The sequence below is a fragment of the Paramisgurnus dabryanus genome, chromosome 19, assembly GCF_030506205.2.
Source record: "Paramisgurnus dabryanus chromosome 19, PD_genome_1.1, whole genome shotgun sequence".
NCBI lineage: Eukaryota > Metazoa > Chordata > Actinopteri > Cypriniformes > Cobitidae > Paramisgurnus > Paramisgurnus dabryanus.
The window spans coordinates 30341181-30358386 of NC_133355.1; positions in this window are offsets into that span (position 1 = coordinate 30341181).

A 17206-nucleotide genomic window follows, 5' to 3' on the forward strand; every position below is an offset into this window, starting at 1 on the left:
CTCTTCAGTTTCTGTACTCCACCTGACAACTACAGACCAACCTGAAAACATGAGCATGACTGTTTATTTCATTTGTATGTTGTTCTATTGTATTTATTTGTGCTATTGCTCATAATTTGATCTTTTTTAAATCTTAAACAATATTTGAAATGTATATGAGTTAGGCTAGTAGTTATTTAAGAAGGTTATATGGGTTAAAAACAATAACCAGGCATATTTTATTTTATGTACATCATTGTCTACGTCAGGGGTCTCCAACGTGGTGCCCACGGGCAAAGCACATTCTCTTAATAGTCTCAATTGTAATATTTATTTATTTTTATATTAGCTTGCCTTGGTTTACGTATGTTAACATTTTAAACAATATTAAAACATATCATCAAGTAAAATAAAATAAAATCAACAAGTAAAACAAAAAAGTTTTGAGTAGACTATATCAAAAAGTAGCCCTTAAAATTGTATTATCCATTGTGGTAGACTTTGCTCACAAAAAGGTTGGAGACCCTTGGTTTACGTCTACCATGTTTAAACCAAAGTGATATGGCGAAGAGAGTAGTCAGGAGATTAATGATGATGACAGCATGTAGGATGTCTGTGCCTTGAATAGCGTGAAGCAACATCTCCAGGTGCTCCTTTGAGAACCAGAACAAGAAAGTTATGTGTACCCCTGAACACATACCATTCCGACACCCTATTGGTTTGTACGCAATCAATCGCGTCTGCACATGACACGTCACACTCCAGCAACGAGGACATAGTCAGTGTTGGGGTCGTTATTCAAAAAAGATTATTTCTTAAAAGTTATTATTTCTCCACTACTGGCTCATTTATCAAACGGGTGTTTTCTCTTCATCCTCTGCAAATGAAGCTAGTTCGGTAGAGAGATGTTTGAATAAATTAGCATTTGCGATTGACAATGTTGTGATAAGTAGGCTATACTAACTTTATAACTCGTTACCCCCAACACTGGACATAGACGGGTACACAGTTTTTTTTGTCCGTCGCCCTTACAGATTCCTGCAGCTAAGCTTGGATGTACATTTACATTTAAATCAAGGTTATTGATAACATGCCTCTGAAGTTTGACTTTTTGCACCATTACAATACTTATAGGCAACTAGTCATCATATTTTTGATCAAATTTATTTTTTAAAGAAAGAACCTTCATTTTTGGCGCTGAATGTTTGGTCTGTCTGAAACATATTTTCATCACATTAACCATCTGAAATCTTGTGTGGATGACACATATGGCTAATTGGCTAATGTGGATAATCTATTGTGACCCACCTTTGGAACTTCATTTGTATTTGTGATTCAGTTACTTAATGGTTAAACTCCTTTTCTGTGTTATCAGAAGCTTTGGGTTGATCCTGCTGATCTTCTTAGCAGCTCCACGCTGAATCTCTGCCTGCAGAAGCTCTGATGTCATTCACAAACTTGTTATTGTTTATATTTTGATGAAATATTTTGTTAATTTGATTATATGCTTAGTAACTAATAACTGTATTGTTCTGTCAGCTTTTACCGATTTTAACATGTTTACATTGTTTTTGTTTTTTTAATTAGCAGAGATTTGGGTGAACCTTGGGTGAAACGCAGAGCTCGCCAACGTCACTTAACTTAGCCGTCCAATCAAATTGGAGGAGGGGGCATTGTACAGCGACTAATAACTGAAGCAAAAGTAACATAGCAACCAAAGCACTCAGCAGAAAAATACCGTCAAGCATGGTTGTGGCTAAAAGGGATACAGCAACGTCCCAAATCTTGTGAAATCTCGCCGGATTAGCGCTGTTTTTATCCTACCTAATCCTAACCCCAAAGCTAACCCTAAACTCAACATTTCGTGGGATTAAGGACGTAGCTGTATCCATGGGCGCAGAATACAAGACATCCCCCCCACTTTGAAATAAAGTGATGACACTTTTCAACTCGGGTTCTGGCTAGAGAGGATACAGCTACGTCCTAAACCAATGAGAAGTTGGGTTTAGGGTTAGGGTTGGAAGTAGGATTAGGATGAAAATCCAACGCTCATCCAACAAGATTTTGGCCATAGCTGTATCCCTTCAAGCCTTCAACTCCCTGCCACCATTCACGCCTATGTTTTTTGTTTGTTACTTAAATTTGAGTAAAGTAACATGTAGCCATTCACAAGTGAGCGTTATAAGGGTGAATCATCTTTTGCGCATGAACGTCTTGTTGAGCTACAAAATTGAAAGGACGGTAGGGGGAACACCATAGACCTGTCAATGCGTCGTCTCAAAAATATGCGTAATTATATAAGAGACAATTTTGATATACTGAACCCACTGATCTATATAAAGTGCTATATATAGAGAGAGAGTAGCGTACCCCCCACTTTTAAGACGCCCCTGACTGTATCCCACCTAGCCGGAACTGCTGTTTTATCCTAATTCTATACCCTCAACTCAACATATTGCGAGATTTAGGCTGTTGCTGTATCTCACAGATGGTGTTTTAAGAAAAACAGTTGACGTTTTTAGGCACGTTTAGTGGACACACGGACAACTCGGATTTAAGATCCTCCCACCTCAATCCGAAAATTATGTCTGGAACAGCGCTCTTTTAACGAACCCTAAATATTTAAAATGATTTGATGTTACGAAATAATTTGTAACATTCATGTTTTATGTTACAAAATACTTTTAATGTTACTTAATTCAGATGTTATTTCTGGTTTTGAGATGGAAAATATCTTAACCCTCATATGCCCCGATTTTCCTGTTTACATTAGGGGTCCGTGGGGGTCAAAATTACTCAAGAAATTGACAGAGTGATTACAGCAAATATATACATTTTTAATTATACAAATAATATATCATTTTTTTGTTTGTTTTCGTCCCATCTATACATTAATGTTGTGTTTTGGGAGATATGAAGTACTTTTGTATCTGCAAACAGTACACAACAATTGTATTTGAATGTGGTGAGAGAACAAGGTACCTTTTAGTTACCTGTAGCTTGCTTGGACATCATATTAGACAACAACGAGGACAACAATGGAAATAATTTTGTAACTTTCTTGTGTTATCCTCGACAGTTCTGATAAATGTACAATGTTGCTGTGATGGTATCTTGTTATGCATTTTATTGTTGTTAATGTCTATATAAAAAAAAAATACACGATTAGTCTGCATGTAAAATAAAATATTTATAAAAAAAACCACACAAATTATGATCTAAATTTGATTTAAATTGTTTTTAGATATTAATCTAGATGTTATGTGTTGAATTCAGCCATCTGCTGGTTAGAAAAAAACATAAAAGAAATAAATCATTTTGACCAGCAGAGGCCAATAGAGACCCATTTATTTCACTGGATGTGGCCAACTGCTCACATCACTACTTTAGTGATACATTTTGTGAATTTAAACATTAGAAAGGACATTAAATATAAATATTATTTCAAATACTAGAATTTTTTGTAGCTCTTAATGCATTTTGAAATGTCTGTTTTTACAAAATGCCACAAAAAAATTGACTGCATGTGTGTGTGTGCTTGCTTGTTTGTGTGTGACTTTGTCTTTGTGTGTGTGTCTCTGTCTTTTTGTGTGTGTCTGTGGGTATGTGCACGTGTGTGTGTGATTGAGCATGTCTTTTCTACATTGTACTTGTGATCGAGTACCAGGCCAGGTGTTGAAAGTTTCAAACTTTTTTTGGCAAAAAAAAAAAATTGCATTTCCTATTAATTTTCAATTGGAGTCATTTTGACCCTCAAGGGCCTCTTTTGTAAAAAAAAATACACATCTTTAGAATGACCGAATCAAGCCCAGTTTTTTATATGAATATTGACAGATAAAGTAGAAAAGTCACAAAATCTTATTCCACTGAGATGAAGGGACCCATTTTTTAACTAACGAAAAGTGGCTTATGGGTCATTTTGACCCCAAGGGACTTATAAGGGTTAAATACGAGTTACACATCTTTAGTGTCTTGTTTGTTAAACTTGCATGTACAATACAAGTACAAATTTACAATACAGGACCATGTAAAATGCCTATGAAGAATTATGTTATTGTTATGCCATAATATTTGCTCACAAGGTCAGCGTTGTGAATTGCTTCTTGACGTATTCCTGCTATTGAAATCAAAGATAAATGGCCGATGAGATGAAACATTTGAATAAATATGCAAGAGCCGATGTCAAAGCTTTCTAATTTCATCTCTGTCGAAAGATATATGACACTGTAACCGTTTGCCCTGAGGGAGACATTCAAAAGAACAGCTAACAAAAGCACCTGATTTGAAAACTGAGCTTGACTGAGATGTCTTATAAATTTGGATTTAAATCTTGCAAGATAATTAATAATAAAACATTAATTTATACTAGTCGAATAAAAAAGTAAACTTCTTTTCCTTCCTTATGTTGATCGCTTGTGGAATACTGCTGGAAACAGAAGCCACGCGTATACACACGAAACCTTTGTGTAATCTCAGCTAGGAGCTGGAAGAAGCCATCATCTGTGCAAAGCAGATCTTCAATCTTTAATTGCCGTTCTCGGCTGTTCAGTTTTTATCTCACTAACACTGTCACTTACGCACACACTCCTTGAGGTGACTGAGAATGTCTTTGACAGCAAATTAAATGGAAGTAAACATGCAGTTGCTGTTGGGTTTGAACGGGCCTCGAGCACTCGCATCAGAGCTCTGTCAATGAAAAGACACTGTGCTGAAAGTATCGTGTGATGCACTGAGGGGTCCGCGATGCAAACAAAACTAGGGCATCAACTGAATATGCTTAAAATGATGTACAGCGAGATGTCGCCAACCCTGCATCCGTTTCCTTCCTCGGTCCGTGTTTCTCTCTTTGTAATGTTTTAATTAGTGACATGTGAGAAGTCAAGCAGCACTATTCCTGTTGCGTACACTTACAGGGGTAGGAGTTGAAAAAGACCCTGAACCCTAAAGTCTGGTACACATGAGATTCATTGCAGCGTAAACTGCAACATCAGGGGCTTTCACATGGGCAGCTTTCATGTGAGGTTTTAACCTATTTCAAGCCTCAACAACGACATATAGTGGTTTTGATTTTAATGAAATGAAATTTGAGCAGCCATCACTTTAAAAAAAAAAAATATTTTTAAAGGTTGTTTGTTTTGCTTATAGTTTAATGTTACACATTTGTTTTAGCAGTTGCAGTGAATAACACTGACATAACTAGGTAACTCTTTGACATAACTTAATCTTTTCTTTAAAAAAAATACTCACCTCTGTTAAAAAGCTTAACTGTTTGCTCAGTTTACTTTATCAGGATGAGTTACTTAATTAACTTAATTAATTTGTGTTAGGGAAATATCACTCATTTTTGTCAACTAACTGAAACTATGGAGATAACTGAGTCAAATGAAGACAGTAAATGTTAAATTTTAAACTAGATGAAAGTTAAGGGGGCATTTTATTTTTTGTTATTTTGTAATGTTGAAATTAAGTCAATAAGTATAGTCAATAAGTAAATCATGTGCACATATTCATGCATTAAACTCACTAGTGCTTCCTGTTGGCATCATTCATTATGGAAAAAAAAAATATTTAACAAAAATATTCTTAAAAAAAGCAAATAAAGTTAGTTATTTAGTTACAAAGTTAGCTACAGCTTATGTTCAGATAAACCAATTCAGGGGCTGTCCACACGGAGACGCGTATCACTGTATACGTATAAATTTGTTATCGTATTGGCGTTTCATCCACACAGATCCGGCGTTTTGGGAGACGGAATCAGCTATTTTTTTAAACCGGGTCCTAAAGTGGATTAATCTGAAACCGACACCCTTGCGGTTTCGTCTGTACAGCCAATCCGTATATTTTGTGAAGCGAAAACGTCATCACATCACGTGTCGGAAGCGTCACACGTAACAGCAGAATTACAGCGCCCCATACTGGTCCGGCATATATACTACACCGCTTTCAGTCGGTTTCAGTGGTTTCGTGTTTACGGATTATTTTTTTAGAGCAAGGAAAAAAAATGATCGGATAGGGAATGCACCGGCTTCGTGTGGACATAGCCTCAATTGTGTAGTAAAAGGTATCATAATTTTATAAAGTTAAACCATAGACTATAAAAAAGTCAGTTCAGTTCCATTGCAATAAACTGAAGTAAAATGTCTGACGATGGGTGCTGACATGTTACACAAAAACGTCAGTTTGGAGCCAGGGCATCATCCGTGGAGCCTGGAGGCGGAGCTGCGGTATCAAACCTCTGCTTAAATGCTCTTGCGCCCAATTTAACCACGCCCCTGAACTTCTCATTTGACTGGCTTGCTAAAATAAGGTAAGTTAAAAACTTGAAATACAGAAATGGAAAATGAACAGTTAGTTATATCTTCCCTCGAAGCTCTGACAGTTCACTCAGAGAAGCTGTCAATCACAAATGTCAATCATAACAACACGCCCCGTTTCTATAGCATTAAATTACTAGCTAATATGAAACATATCACAAAAATGAACAATTAAACTTATATCAGTGTGATAAAGGACCAAAACCATCTTTTGGAAAATTTTGACCAAGTAGCTTCACTTTTCCATTTCCATTTAAAAATATCAAATGTTAATATACATTTTAAACAAATAAGTCAAGCTGCTGTTGTTTTATTTTTCATTTTAATACAACCATTTATTAGCTTTTTTTAATCTACCAGTCCTAACTGAATACAGATAGCAGTAGATACTAATACAGACAATAATAGTCTCATTTAGCATCATACAGTTATGAAACCAACTAATTGCTCTACAGCAGTGGTCTTCAAGCGATTTTAGGCTAGGGACCCCGTAATGGATGGAGAGGAGGAGCAGGGACCCCCAGTACGTGTATCCAATTAGGACTGTCTTTATTATTATTTATCATACATACTTGGTTATTATGGTAATGTTACAAAGAGACTAAAATAATAATTTTTAAAACTGAAAAACATTATTTTGGGTGAATTTATATTATTATATATTTCTATTATTTTTTTATTCAAACAATATTTGGAGGACCCCCGATTATACCACCAAGGACCCCCAAGGGTCCCCGGACCCCCTGTTGAAGACCCATGCTCTACAGCCTATAGACGGTTTCATCGGACGCACGTGATACACGTCTGGATCCGAACCTTACTTCCGGTTTCGTTTTTTAATGTTCTGACTATTTGCTAAACTGATCTTTTGTACAAATGACTCGTCGAAAATAACAAATGTTTTGGTTTCCTAGGTAATCTATGTGTTGTTTTTTTGCTTGTTATATAAATAAACTACGTTTAAAGAACTTTGTTGTTATTTATTCTTAGCGGAGTTTACCGGAAGTTACGTGCGGACCGCGACAGCCGCTTGTTTATGTTGTTACTGCTGAAACCGTCTATAGAAGGAAACTCATACACTGCAAAAAAATTATTTTCAGTAAAAATATCTAAACATTCCTAAATACAGAGGCTTTTTCTTGATTAGCAAAACGACTGAAGAAAATAAGTCTAGATTTTAGACCAAAAATATCAAATTTAAGTGATTTTGAGCATAAAACAAGCAAAAAAATCTGCCAATGGGGTACGCAAAAAATCTTGAAAATTTTTCTTAAACACTAAATTGACGAACAATTCAAGAAAAATTTGCTTTTTTGCTTGTTTTATGCACAAAATCACTTAAATTTGATATTTTTGGTCAAAAAAACTAGACTTATTTTCTTAGGTCGTTTTGCTCATCAAGAAAATGCATCTTAATTTAAGAATTTTTTGATATTTTTCCTAAAAACAAGACAAGCATACTAAGAAAATGTTTTCCTGAAAAAAAATTTTTGCAGTGTGAATACAGAAATTATTTCATCAGCTATTGACAGATTTTGTTTGCTTGTTTGCTTTTTCTGGCATACAATGAAAACAAAGTTAACTAGATATTTAATTAGATATTTTAGTACTTATTAAACTGCTAAATAAAGTTTTATTTGAATTAAATTGAACAAGCACCAAAAACTAAGTACAAAATCATAGGTATGTATAATTTTTTTTCTCATTTTATTTGTATTATTTAGTGTCAAAAATAACCCAGCATTTTCTAGCGTGTACTATTAGTGTTACCCACAAAACACTCAAGGTTAGCACACAACGCGAAAAGAATGCAACAAATATTAAATAAACATCAAAATCACTAATAAAATAATAACAAGATTAAAACAACTCTTAAATGTTTTAAAATCAAATATATATTTAACAATATTATAAAATTGACATGCTTTGTTTTCTATCATATATAGTTTTTCATCATGCCTGTAAAAGGTAACAATTTAACAGGTTTTTATATTTATTTTCCCACCCAGTTCATCCTATGCCGATGTGTCCTGAGTTGCCTTCAACATTACCTCATCTTCTGCCATTTCTCCTTTCATCAACCTTCTTTACTCTCTCACACCTTGCTGGTGTTGCGTTACATAAGTCCCAGTTTTTGGATTGTTTGTATGAATGGGGCGGGAAAGTGTGGGAGAGGGGCGGTTGGGTGTTCCTGCCCCGGCAGAGCCGATGGCCATCGCAGGAATGCGTCTCCTCCTCGTACCTGGGACGCCGCCAACAATGTGGCCTCCCAATGTCACCGCATGTGGAAGGGAGGCAGGGAGAGGCGTTTGGCTCCGGGCTACGGGAGTCTGTCCAAAGAAAGAGTGCTGGGGTTCACTCCCTCTGGGGTTGGCAGCACACGATACTTTGACTAATACTTCCTGCTTGCATGCGTGAGTCGAGTTCCAGGGTTTTTTTCTTTCTTAAGATGTGGAAACCACATTGGAATACGGCCTACTGCTCACATACAGGATTTAGATCTGGAATTGTGCTTAAAATTGGAGAGCTTGAGATGATATAAGAGTGGGAATTGTGGGAACAGTTTTTGACTTTGTAAAGTCGGGTTCACACTAGCTGTCTCAGACAAAAAATGACAATTTCAACGATCGTAGCTCCTAACAGTCGTACAGTAATACAGATTCTTGCAAATCATTGTCAGAAATTTAGCATGACCCTACGACCCACACATTATAAAAATGCGACATGAAATGACGTATTGATTAACGCGGCTAAAAGTAAATGATTTATTGCGTAAACTCTATGTGATGACACTGTTGAGTATATAATGCAATAGTCAAGATAAATATTTATTTACGCTTATGTAAAGTACATGCAAGCTCTCTGTGCAAAAGTGGCATCCATTATTCACCTTGCTGTGTTTGTTTACAATTGTGCATCCTGATGACGTTTGCTAACTTGCGTCATGGCCTTCGAACAGTGGGTGTCATCATCGTACATACTGTACATGCCCTAACCAGGTTTATTAGATCCATGTGGCACGGTGTTATGATCTTATAAGAAGGCAGAAACCACACCGTCTGTAGCAAGCTTAAGAGTTTAGTGTGCATAGGAAATCACAAATTTAAAATCTTACCACTCAGCTGAAGAGGGTATTTCAAAGAGGAAGAGGGTTGTGAGTGTGTCTCTGCTATTTCGGTCACTCACCATTATAATTTCCCCCAGCTTCCACTAGCTCAGAGATGTGGTGAGAGTCACAAACTCAATGAGGTCTATAATACCTGGAGAAAGCTTTCTCATTTATCTCAATGACTGTTGCTTGGCTAGCTCATGCTGCCACTGGCAAGTATGCAACCTGCATGCTGCCATATTTCTTCATGAACACTCGGGAAACATTTTTTTTATGCTAATCACTCCAGACTGGCTGATGGGACCACGAGAGCGATGTTAGTCATTTCACTCAGCTTATTAAGAATTAGACCGCTCTGAAAAATCCTACTCTGTATACAATCCAACCTGATTTTTGCAAAACCTTTTAGGGGCAGACAGGGTTTAGATTAAGCCAGGACTATGCATTAGTTATATTTGGAAATTTAAGTAGATTTTACAAACAATCTTTATAAGGCTTCCCCTATGGGGCGAATTCTCAGACAGGGCTTATCCTATTCCCAGAATAAAATGTATGGTATAGCTGCCTTAATTTAAATATCTTAAAGGGGACTTTTCACACGCCTGTTTTAAAATAAAACAAATCCTCTTAAATGCAATTGAGCTGATCTCTGCACTAAATGGCAGTGCTGTGGTTGGATAGTGCAGATTAAGGGGTGGTATTATCCCCCTCTGACATCACAAGGGGAGCCAAATTTCAATGACCTATTTTTTCACATGCTTGCAGAGAATGGTTTACCAAAACTAAGTTACTGGGTTGATCTTATTCACATTTTCTAGGTTGATAGAAGCACTGGGGACCAAATTATAGCACTTAAACATGGATAAAGTCATATATTCATGATATGATATGTCCCCTTTAACATATATCAATGCCATTGTTTTGTCTCAAGATTCAGACCAGTATAGCTTTTTGTAAGGTTTGTTTGTAAAAATTACTTAAATGTCCTAATATAACTACGGCCTACACTGCAAAAAAATGATTTTCAAGAAAAAAACTCTTAGTATTTTGTCTTGTTTTCAGTAAAAACATCTAAAAATTATAAAGTCAAGTTTTTAAGACCAAAAATATCAAATTTAAGTGATTTTGTGCAAAAAAAGCAAAAAAAAAATCTGCTAATGGGGTAAGAAAAAAATCTTGAAAATTTTTCTTAAACACTAAATTCAATAACAATTCAAATTGCTTACCCCATTGGCATATTTTTTTGCTTGTTTTATGCACAAAATCACTTAAATTTGATATTTTTGGTCTAAAAACTAGACTTATTTTCTTGGGTCGTTTTGCTCATGAAGAAAAAGCTTCTTAATTTATCTTGATCTTTTTACTGAAAACAAGACAAAAATACTAAGAACATTTTTTCTTGAAAATAATTTTTTGCAGTGAGTGCTGGATTAACCTAAACCATGTCCGGGAAACCACCTGACTAACAGGTAAAGAGTGCCTTACAGTCCTAATGGCTAAACTAGATTCTTATTCTTTCATGGTGTAATTTCTCAGGAAAAATATTTCAGTGATACTATCTGTCAGGCAGTAGAAACATTTTATGTCTGCTATTCCGTAAAGAAAAATGTGGACACGTTTATAGCGGTTGCCTGAATAACAACACATTTTGTTTAATGGCACAGACATTGAAAGGTAACTGTATCGCCCCCTTGAGGATTGAGGTTTATTACTGCCATAGTGTACAGGTTAAAGGTGCAGCTTTGGCCTCTCTATCACCATCTGTGGTTAAACATAAAATCACAGTTTCTTGCTACATTTTTACATCAAACTTTTCTGTACAAATGAATCAGATTGTTTAAGTAACTTTCTTGTATGTCAGAGCAGATTTGTTCTTTACTTATGGACATGACAAAAAAAAACTTGCAATGATGAACGAAATTACCAGCATGATCTCACAGGAATTTGTACGTACAGTAGTTTATGAGTTGGCTAATCGTATGAATTCATACGAAGTAAATCAACACGTACAAAAACATCATATTGTAAAAAAGCAATAATGAAACCCCACCCCTAACCCCAATGTTATGGGGGTGAAAGCAAAGTGTATGAAAACGTACAAGTGTAGACGTATGAAATTTACAAAAATAGCCACCTCGTAAAATATGTAGAAATTGCCATGACATTGTATTAGAATAACGTAAATTTCCCAGCAAATGCAACAAGATCACTATAAATATAAAAACTTTATTATAGTCTTACTGTATCAAAGTAAGGATGCAGTTTTGAACACGTTTTTAACATAATAATAGATTTGCTGAGTGTTTGACGGATAGAAATAAAATCCACTTTAAGATTGTGAAGGAGCAGAGTCAGTTTGAAATTCAATGGGAATACGGAAAATTTAATTTCTGAAAACACTTCCAAAACTGGATTTACTTCGGCTTACATAAGAGTACTTTGTAGCAGAAGTTAAAATGTTCTTAGATTTTGGTCACATCTGTACCTTTAGCAAGTCAGTGAATTTACAATATTCTCTGTGTTGTAAATCATGTAAATTATGTAGCCAAGACACAAAAAGTATTCATGCAGAGGCATGAAAAGTTTAAATTTAAAGTAGGCCTGCTATTGTTTTATCCTTGTTTGTTCAGTGTTCACTTCAGGCCTAAAGTTATTTATGAGTTTGTGCACATTTACTAAATGCACTATTATTTTTACAAGTTACAACACAACATAACCATAAGTGCATCTGACATGTTTTCTTGTAAATTAGCATTTTTTTCAACAGACTCTTAATGAATTCTGCCAACAAACCGGTATTTCCATATGACATGATTAAGCAAATTTGATGCCAAAGTATTTAACTCTTTCCCCACCTGCTTTTTTTTCCAAAAAAGTTGCCAGCCAGCACCAGCAAGTTTTTCTTTAAATATATAAACACACAATATATAAAAAACAAAAAACTGTTTCATCCTACCTTCATTAGTTCTCTTTTTATCACCTCTCATATATGAGTAGGTTTCTTCAAAAACATCAAATTTTGAACAAAAAGCTGAGATAATTTAATTTTTTTAGAAGGTCACAAGAACACAGAACGCACCTGTGAGAATTGAGATGTGTGCGATCTTCCGTTGGTCACCTGACCTCCCCAGATTTCAGGGTGCAAGTCTGCACTCGATGCATCCTCGATATCAAGAACACATCGGGGTATTTTCATGCATCCTCTGTACTTGTGTTGTACTTGAGAATTGGAATTGAACAGTTAATGATGACGTAGAGCGAGAACACAAGGACGTAAGATCGCTGAAGAACGCATATTGAGAAACAGCCTTTGTCTTTCATGTGAGGCATTACTTCCGGGTTCTATAATTTGAAAAAGTGTATTGCGAAAAAGCTGGAAATTCTCGTCATTAGTAGGGACGCGTTTTCTCTTAAATGACGAGATAACTTGTCAATGACGGGGAAAGAGTTAAAGGTCACATAACACACAGTGTTTCTGCTGATCTCATGTTAATCTTGAGTACCTATAGAGTATTATTCCATCTATATATCATAAAAGAGTCTTTAGTTTTATCAGATGTATAAAAGGCAGCTGTACTGCTGATAAAAAAACGAGCCCCTGGAGGCGTACCGCAGACGGAGAAAGTCAAGAGCAAAGCAACACACACAAAACATTAACCTACTATCTTTGGACAATTTATGATTCACTAAATACTCACTAAATACTTACGGACCGATTGCCAACAAAACAAACATTTGATGCAGTTTTACTCACCGCCTGCGACTCATTACCCTGTTAGGACCACCCCATTTCAAAACAAAATTCAGCTTTTAACAAACATACTTGCACAAATCTGCTACTAGCCCAGATTAATGTCACGGGGTGACTATTCAAGGGTGGAACTAGGAGGAGCGTGACCCGCGATAGGGGCGGTCCGCTTCTCGACCTGTGACAGATTTGGCGTAGTCGGCAGTCCACCCCGGGTTGAGCGACCAAGATTCCCCAATGGCCAATGACATCCTTTTTTAAAGTACTTACCTTATGCCCGTCAACAAAAGAGCCCGCATTCTAGGGACTAGAACGGATTGGCGGGGGAGGATGTCACGGGGTGACTATTCAAGGGTGGAACTAGGAGGAGCGTGACCCGCGATACTCACATAGACGATGTGCAACTCAAGCAGGTAGCTCTTAGCTATAACAGGAGGTAAGTACTTTCACTGGTGACTGGGGCTTTACTCTCACATAGGCAACATACAACACATTCCGATGGCTCTTACTATAGACGACGGTAAGTGCTTTACACTCATGAAGACGATCTTGATCCGGACTGATAGACTTGTGGCAGGTGAGACTACAGGATAGTAAGTGAAAAGGAAATTTCAGACCTTTAGCGGTGGTTGGCATCCTAGCGTTGGCCTGCTCTGAGGTGGAACTAGGAGGAGCGTGACCAGCGATAGGGGTGGTCCGCTTCTCGACCTGTGACATTAACAAACAAACTATTTCCATTGTTTCCATAATGCTGGATTCATTGGGAAGCTGAACAAGCTAAACTTTCCCTCACAAACCACTTCTCTGGTGACGTTGATTTCGAGCCAATGTGTATTTCATGTATTCGGGGTGGAGTGTCCATATAAGGACTTTCAATTTACTTCCTGCACTGAAATTGCCAATAAAAGAAATAAAAAGTGAGACTGTTACGTACAAATCTTTCATGTTCGAAAAAACTGCACAGAAATACTCCATCATACGTCCAACTGCTTTTTTGACACTTTGCCTCTTTAGCATGAGGAATCCAACTCTTAACCAGTGTTAATGAGTCAGAATGCATGAAACAGCTTTAGCCCCAAGAGCATTCGGTAAATATCATTATCTCATTTTTGACAGATGTGGTGGTTAGAGGCTTTTGCATCTGAGCTCCTTAATTCCATTTTCTTGGCGATAAGTGTTCAGAATGGATGCATGTTAAATGAGGGTCCTGCAAACTGCCTGGGTGGGACACGACAGAACATCCAGATCGAGTCTGACACGCCGTCAACAGTGTGTGTGCATAGTAAGATTCGTGTAACCTTATGAGTCCGTCCTGACAGCAGCGTGTATGACGTGAAGGCACGGGGCCAGCGCGAGTGTCAGCAGGTGTTGTGCAGAGTTCTGCCTGGCTGCATCAGACACTGAATGAGTGAACAGGAGCTGACAGGCCCTCACCGGCCCCTTCACTCAACCCGTCACACGAGGTCACCTGCTGCCCCAGGCGCACACATCGCTCCCGCGCTTACACACACTTACTGACATTCATACCAGATATCAGCATATACAAGAAGACTTACAGGAATATCAGGTGCCTTTAATTTTAACAGATAATAATTTTAACTCCATCTGTGGAATCAAAGGCACTTACAGGGCTGCCAAGCAAGGTAGGTTGGATCTACCGCAAATAGATATTTTAACAGTGCAAGTGCTCACAGTTTTGCAAGACAACAAAAAATTACTTTTGAAACCCATTTTACTCTTATAATCTGCGAAGCCAGGAAGGCTCGGTGACATTAGGCAAACAAAAAATAGTTTATGAACAAAAGCAGGTTATTTAGTGAAAGATTACAAATAAACAAAAGTAACAGTTTTACACACTTTAACTATTTGTAGTACAGTACAACGACAGTAACCGAAAAATTACCATTGCAAGGCTCAACACAAATATTTTTTTATACTGCCAGTGGTTCAGGTTTTCACTTGACCTGCCAAAATTTTTACTGGCCCCAATAAAAAAGTCAGTGTCACACATTTAAAAATAATAATTCAAAAGTCAATTATAATTGTAAACATATACAACAGACCCATTCCAATGAATAAAGGCTCACAACTTTTCTGCTATACCTGTAAACTGACAGCAAACTGTACAAAATATTGCATATTTTCTTTCATCGTGTTTTACCCAAGTAAATGTCTGCTTCCAAGATGTTAAATAATATACATTGATGAAAATATATCTCAGTGACTGAGGGTGAAGCACTGGCCTGATTGGGCAAGTGACAATACTTTTTACTGGCCCGAACGCCTCTCACGCTTGCCCCAGGCCACCGGGCAGTCCTTTATGTTGAGCCCTGCATTGTCCACTACAGTAACTAACCATACACTGTTAAAATATTGCTGTAGAAATTACAGTATTACTGGCAGCTGTTTGCCAGTAATTACTGTAGACTTAAAGTTAGGTTGTTTACTGGCAACAAGTTAAATGAACATTAAACATTAACAAGTTTAAAGAACTTTACAGAATAAAATACTTGCAAAAATCTGAAGGAAGAATCATGAAGATTTCTGGTTCCCAAAATGTTTTGCATGAGTCTGTTATTTTAGTTTTATTTTGTAAAGATAAAGATTTGTTGATGTTTAATGTTCATTTAACTTTGAACAAACTGTTGCCAGTAAATAACCTAAATTTAAATCTACAGTAAGTTCCTGACAAACAGCTGCATAAGCACATTTTTTTACTGTGTAATTATCATGATGTAAAGTACAACTACAGTAGAAACTACAGTAAAACAATGATTACTACAATTTTACCGTTTTACAAGATACACAAACAATCACTGCCTTCTTAACATTAGAAATAATTGAAAGAGGTGACAGGCTTGTGACAGAACAAGATTTCACATAATTCTTTGTAGCAGCATAAGAATGATAAAATACCTATAGCATCAACCAATTACTTGTTAATGCCCATTATTTGCACTTCATTTAAGGTGGACATACCATGAAAATCTGACTTTTTCCATGTTTAATTGCTATAAATTGGGTCCCACATCAACCTAGAAAATGTGAATAAGATCAACCCAGCAACTTAGTTTTGTAAATCATCCTCTGTAAGCATGTGGGAAAAATAGGTCATTGAAATTTGGTTCCCCTTGTGGTGTCAGAACGGGATAATACCGCCCCTTAATCTACACTATCCAACCACAGCACTGCCATTTAGTATAGAGATCAACACATTTTTGCTCACAACTACAAAGTGACAATTTTAACATGTTATAATAAATTACCTATATGATATTTTGAGCTAAAACTTCACATACGTATTCTGGGGACACCAAATATATATTTGACATCTAAAAGAAGTATTTTGAAATGTCTCTTTTTGATGTATCTGCCTTTGTTGATAAAGTCCAAATCAAACAAAGTAGGCCAAATGAATCTTCAAAACGGTTTTGTTGGATTTTTTTCTGACAAAATGTTAAATGTTCCTAATTTTTAATTCGCTTTAAATATAAATGTTTGCTAAATAAATAAATATTTAGGGCCTTGAGGCCACATATGATAAGCCATAACTAGATTTTCTTTACCTCATTTAGATAACTATAGCACAAGTAACAACTAATTTTATTTGAACTTAATTAATGCGTTTTAAAATTAGGTTAAAATGTTAAGGTCCTTGGAAAAGCTAGTTTTTTTTAAGGCATCATCCAACTGATCAGAAACTATATGACAGTACGCCACAGATGTTTTCAACAGACATTAGGTTAAAAACAATCTACTTTCTTACGAAAAAAACTTTCTGAAATGTATCATGCACCTGTTGTGTCAGCAGTAAGGTGCGACAACTCTGAGCTGAAATTTTAACATCAATCTGTTCATATTTTATTCTGGTAAAATGGTGGTCACGGGTTAACAGCGAGAAAGAAAAGGGAAAAAATCAAGAGGAAGAAAACCGAGCCCGAATTATAGACAGGCAAGAAACAGAGGGGAGTTCATAGGGTCGTATATCATTAAGCAATTGAGAAAGTTAATTAGGCAGCTCTGATAATTATTGCCATGGCAACCTGAGCGCGCTCA